Below are 6,838 nucleotides of genomic sequence, written 5' to 3'. Positions count from 1 at the left end.
TTTTGTGGACATATGCTTTCATTCATTTTGATTAAATATACCTAGGAGTGAAATGACTATATCAGATGGTAAATGTACACTTAACATTTTAAGAAACTAAAAAGTATTTTCCAAAATGGTGGTACCATTTTGCATTCCCACTAACAATTCATGAGAGTTCCATTTCCTCTACATCTTTGCCAATGCTTGGCATGCTCAGTCTTTTTAATTTTAGTCATTCTATTTAGGATATAATATTCTCATTTTGTTATAATTTGAACTTTCCTAATGACTAAACTGTTGAGCATTGTTTTATGTGCTTATTTGATTACCTGTATATCTTCTTTGATGAAATATCTGTTCAGATCTTTAGACATTTTTAAATTAGGTTGTTTGCTTTCTTATAATTGAATTTTGAGAGTTCTCTGTATATTTTGGATACAAGCCCTTTATCAGATACATGAATTGCAAATATCTTCTTCTGGCCCATGGCTTGTGTTTTCATCCTCCCAATAGCGTCTATCAAAGAGCAGCAGTTTTTTAATTTTCAATGAAGTCCAATTTACCAATTACTTTTTATGGACATGTTTAATTTTGTCCTCTAAATGCTATCTCCTCTTTTTTGATAACAGTTCTCCTTGTATCAGTTAGAATAGCCTAGGTTATACCATAAAAAGACAGAGTCTTCCAAGTATCAGGAGCTTATTAAATAAAAGTTCGTTTCTTGATGACACTACAAGTTGAACAGGAATCAATGGAAAACTGTGCTCAGAACAATAATTTAGGGACCCAGAGCAAGGAAGGCTTCATCTTAAAATGCAGTGGGGAGAAAATCTGAAGAATTCGGTGAGCCCTTGTCATTCAAAAGTGATACATGTCACTTCCACTCACTTTGTATTAGCAAAGCAAGTCATAGAGAAATCCCATTCAGGCAATTAGAAGACTTTCACACTTCAATTCCTAAGTCAATTCCCAGACTCTAGAATCCACCCTTATAAGCAGTGGGATGCTAAGATTGGACAGACCTCAGTGGAGGAATCTTCTCCAACATTCCTCTCAGGGGTAGACACAGAGAACAATGGATAAGGTAGAGCTTACTAGGAGGCAAAACCTATGGCCGCCAGAAAAAGAGACCACAGGACTGGCTCCAATGCCATTGTTTCCTTACATCTTCCTTGTCCAATAGCACAGAAAGGATTTTATTGAGGATATTCTGTGGGTTTTTTCACCATTAATTTTTGCAGATATCAGGGGCGAATAAATTGATCATTTTACAGTTGCTTGTAGTATGACCATCGGATCTCAAGGAGAGGAAACTCTACCTTCCAGAAATCTCAGACATGCTTCTGAAGGCTGTCGTGGAATACGGCTTTTTCTCTTTGGAGAAGAGAGTGGGTTGGCTTCATTTTTGTATTTTTTTCTAATATTAGAAAAGATGTTTCATGGAATTCTGTGAATGGAAAGAAGAGCTGGAAACTACTGAAAGGAACATAGCTATAGATTCTTGCTTTTATCTTCCCACTTTCTTTGGGTAACAGCCTACACCTTGATTTGTAGGAACGGTTCTTCTTCTCCACAGGTGTGACTCCTTAGTGACAGGGGACAGTTTGTGCATTTAATGATTTTCATTCTTCTGTCCACTGTGACTGGTCCAGAAATAAACCTGTAAAGCACAGCACGTCAAACAGAGACCTTCTGTGGAATTTTTCTGTGTAGGTGTTTGGAGAGGAACGTTTTCTTTCCTCTGGGACTGCTGAACTTGACTGTTAAACGTCTTCTGCTACCTGTGGGTCCATCCGTCTTTGTTCAAACTATAAGAGGGAAGCCCATATACTGCGGTAAAGAATGAAGAAAACACCCGGAAGGAAATAGATCTGAGAAGTTTAGGAAAGGAAGGAGGCATGGAAGCCAGAAGAAAGAAAGAGGAAGATCTGATGACATTATTTAGGTTCACAGAGTCTCCAAAGTCACTTTATACCTTGAATTTCCTATCACTTGTTATAAGAGATGTCATCTTCTCCCACCTCCTCCAAGTTGCATTGATTCTGGTTTTCATACCTTGTCATTCAAAGGGACTTGTCTAACACACAAGGGTTATCACAGAAGAATAAAAGGTAACTTATATACATAACTGCCTAACTTTCTTCTTGATAGAAAATAAGATGCCCAGAAACAAGGAAGAAAGGGAGGTCATTGTTTTGTATCTTGTGCATTTTTATTTTCATTTTGTTGGGTAACTGTAGGACCACCCATGTAGCTGGTTTTAGAGCTTGGCAGCATGGGTCCCTGAGACATCTGGGAAGGCTCCCCTGTTCTGCTTCCGCTACACTGAGTTCATGCGGCTGCACAGGCTGTACAGCCGTAGCCTGTACACAGGCCTACAAGCAGGCTGCGTTATCCTGAAGAGTCCGAATGTGATATTTATGCTGCAGTGTACTGCCTCCTGCAGCCAGATTATTTATCTAATGATCAATCTTTGGATTTGACTGCAAGTGTTACACCATAACCATTAACTTCCATAAGTGTTAAAGCACTGACCAATAAACAAACAAATAACAAAAGAAGACACTCGCTAGTAACAACATCCTCGGTCTACTGTCACATTCCCAATAAAACACAAAGACAATCCAAGGAATGCAGTTCCTAGATCATTTGTTCTTCATTCAATCTATTTGTTTATTATTCAGCACCTACTTTTTACCTTGCGCTTCGTAGAAGGTAAAGGTCCCTTTTCTCAGCAAGCCTTAAAACTACAACACAGAGACAGCAGACACCTTTCTCTGATGCGGTTTAACTTAATCTCAGGATTATGGTTTTCCTGACCTGCTTTGAATAAGAGGAGGACCTGTGAAATGTGACTTGAGCTTTAATAAAAATCTGTTACTGCTTTCTTTCTCCAGTGTTAATGATTAACATCAGCATATAGTCATATTCTTGCGGTGGTATTATTTAGGTGAGGATTACTATCAAATGCCATATTCGCTCAAGTAAGACAGAGGAGAATCGGTACACTTACCTGTGGTGCACCAGGGATGCACTAGACAGCCGGGCTCTCATTTAAGCAAGAAATAATTTTGAAGAACTTAAAAACATTCGAAGCTACAAAGTAGACACATGATGAAAAATGCTATGGTTTACTTCAGTTTTAGGATTGCTTTGAATGACTAGAATCAAGTCTCTAAGATTCAAACTTATAAAATTTCATGACAATGCAAATACCTTACTTATTCTGAATCAAATAATTTAGCATCCATATTTACATAAATTGATCATTACTTACAAAATAAGGAGATGACTATTACTTAGAAAACATTTATATTAAAGAGATCTTTAAAATAGCCATTGTCATTTTACATTTATAAAATTATAATTGTTCAGAAAATTATTTTTTTTGTATTTCTGGACTCAGCTCTGGTGTATACACCTAGGCAACTATATATTTCAATGTACTAAAATTTGATATTGAAAACAAGAGTACTCTGTAAAGGCAAATTCGTTTTGAGAGTGATAATAATAAGTTTTAAGAGTCGAATTTTCCTTAATATAGTTACTAATGGGCATTCAGGAGCACTTTTTTTTTTGAGGAAGATTAGCCCTGAGCTAACATCCACTGCCAATCCTCCTCTTTTCGCTGAGGAAGACTGACCCTAAGCTAACATCCGTACCCATCTTCCTCTAATTTATGTGGGACACCTGCCACAGCATGGCTTGACAAGCAGTGCATAGGTCTGCACCCCTGATCTGAACGAAGTGGAAGGGGCAAACCTAACCATTGTGCCACCGGGCTGGCCCCCAGGAACGCTTTTATAGTTTGACAAGATAAATGGTTTATATCATCTTTCCTCCACTTTCCTCACTGTTCAAGTAGTTTATAAACCACGTTTTTCTTTGTTAGAGTATATCTTAACATAATCCTAGTCAGAGTATTTGTCACGTACAAGCCATGATTACTTATCTATCAAGATGATATGGAAGAATCTGACTCTTATAACTAAGAGCCTCTGCTTTCTCAAGTCGTGCCATTTGCTATCCACTTTGAGTCTCTGAGAGGAAGTAAATCTTTCTATTGCACCAAATCCCAGAAAGAGAGTTAGGAAATTATTTAGTCAAATTCCAGGTCATTTGGAAAAAGCAAGCTCACTTTGCCTCCAGTGCTGTGTATATGGGTCTGGCCTTGCTTCTGCTTCTTATTTTCTGATGGCCAGAGAAGAACAGCAGCCTTTTACTGCGTGGGAGAAAACCAGGATGCAGCTTTCTTGTTCTTTCTTTTCCACCTTGGCGTAGGAGTAGCAAGGTACCTAAGGCCTATTCCTTCAGAAAAGATGAAGAATATCTTCTCTCTTCTTTCTTTTCATGGAGAATGGCAAGATGCTAGGAGAGGGGCTGAGCTTAGAAGGGAGGGAAGAGACTGCTTAAGTCTTTAATTGGGCAACATAGTCCAGCTTATGTATATTGGTTGGGTCCTCCAGCAATTGAAGTTAGGAGTGCAAGAGATTCATTTCACTTAATTAAAAACATCTTAATTGCAACTCTTTATTATTTTAACCAATGTTTTGAAAAATAATACCAACATTTTAAAATATTTTTGAGTGTGAGGATCTTCATTAATAGTTTAAAATATACTAGAGTTCTCTCTCTTTTCTTCCTCTTCCTCTTTCTCTTTTTCATTCTTTCTTTTCCCCCTTTCCTTTGCTCCCTTTCCTGTCCATTCTCTTCCTGTTCCGAATAATTCATTCCTAAAATCATTACAGGGTTCAGTGCAAGGCAGATGTCTGTGTGGATGGAAAAGAGGGAAGAGATTCAAGGTTGCCCTGATCGGAATGTTGGAGCCCAAGTGTAAGGAGAGAGCTCTCTAGTACAAGGCATCAAAGCCTTAGAGAGGTAAGCAAAGCCCAAGCAGGGTGAGTAGAGTGTGTGCACCAGAGGGCTGCCGGGAATGAGGTATCAGAGACAAAACTGCTGCGGAAGGTGCCCTCAAGGGGAGTGTTAGAGCACCAGCCGATTGAAAAGGGAGCAACACAAGGGGCTTTCTCCTGGGATGATATGATGTCACTGTGATAGGAGTGGCCTAGTGAGGGGTGTCAGAGCCCAAGTGGAGAGAGGAGGGCATTCATGGATGGGCAGAAGTCCCACCTGGGCTGTCAAAACTCAGACAGAGTGAGAAGGAATCCATGCAGAGGGACAGCCTGGTAAAGCCTGTGTGGGTTCGCAAGGGCATCCGCTTAAAGAGGCAACTTTCATGCGGTGTCAGAGTCTGAACCCAGTGAGTAGGACATCTGCACAGCCTGGAATGGGGTGGTGGAGGCTTAGCAGAGTGAAGAGCATCCATGAGTGAGGGTGCCCGAGTGTAGGATGTCAGACTCCAAACATGGTGAGGAAAGGATCTGCACGTGGGTCTTCTGGCATAAGTCTTGAAACCCGAACGGGGTGAGGAGAGCATCTGCCTGGAGGAAGGGGTAATAATGAAGATGGGAGATTGTTACCTACAAGGGACTGATAAAATAAGAATAAAGAATATATAAGGGGCCAGCCTGGTGGCGCAGTGGTTAGGTGTCCACATTCCGCTTCTCAGCAGCCTGGCGTTTGCCGGTTCAGATCCTGGGTGCAGACATGGCACCACTTGGCAAAAGCCATGCTTTGGTAGGCGTCCCACGTATAAAGTAGAGGAAGATGGGCACGGATGTTAGCTCAGGGCCAGTTTTCCTCAGCAAAAAGAGGAAGATTGGCAGCAGATGTTAGCTCAGGGCTAATCTTCCTCAAAATAAAATAGAACAGTTTTTTTGTGGCATGTTCTTCCGCAACAACCACATCCTTACCGTAATATAACTGTAAAACTGAATTTTAGAGTTAGACACAAATTTATATCTTCCTACATCATATGCTAGATGTTTGATGTTGGGCAAAACTCTCTGAACCTCAATTTCCTCATCTGTAAAATATGAATTGTAATGTCTATCTCACAATACCGTAACTAGGAAATTAAGGTGATTATTATAAGGTACATAAGACAGTGGCTGACAAAAAACAAATAGAGGGGGCCAGCCCAGTGGCCAAGTGGTTAAGTTCACATGCTCAGCTTCTGTGGCCAGAGGTTTTACCAGTTCGGATTCTGGGCATGGACCCATGCGCCACTCATCACGTCAAGCTGTGGTGGCATCCCACATAGAAGAAGTAGAATGACTTACAACTAGGATAAACAACTAGATACTAGGGCTTCTGGGAGAAGAAAAAAAGAGGAAGATTAGCAACAGATGTTAGCTCAGGACCAATCTTCCTCACCAAAAAAATAAGAATAAAATGTATTGAAATCCCATATGATTAATATTCACTCACTGTGAAAATCACATAAACTATTTGAACACAGAAATCTTTTAAATAAATGGAAATTTATTTTCATAACATTTTATTTTAATATAAACTCCATTATCCTATTTACCCAAATTCACCAATGGTACATTTTGACATATTTGCTGCCTCACTCTCTCTATATGTATCTACAGATATATAGATACATAGTGTGTTTGTATTTATCATTTATTTATTTTCTGGACATCATGTCCCAGTAACCCTAAATAATTCAGATTGTTTTCCTGAGGGAAAAGAACTGTGGTGTAATTTCAAAATTAGAAAATTCAAATTGATACAATATTATTTTTTAATCCATAATCAAATTTCACCAATTATTTATAACTATTTCTCATGCATTGCATTTAGGTGTCATATTTCTTTAGTTGCATTTAATCAGAAACTAAAGCCTTTGCTTCTCTTTTTTGACCTTAGTGTTTTGAAGCGTTTAGGTCAGTTGCTTTGTAGAATGTTTTCTATTTTGAATTTGTCTCATTTCCACATATTAAATTCA

Source organism: Equus asinus, chromosome 22 (assembly GCF_041296235.1).
Source record: "Equus asinus isolate D_3611 breed Donkey chromosome 22, EquAss-T2T_v2, whole genome shotgun sequence".
Lineage (NCBI taxonomy): Eukaryota > Metazoa > Chordata > Mammalia > Perissodactyla > Equidae > Equus > Equus asinus.
Note: the sequence above shows the minus strand (reverse complement) of the source record.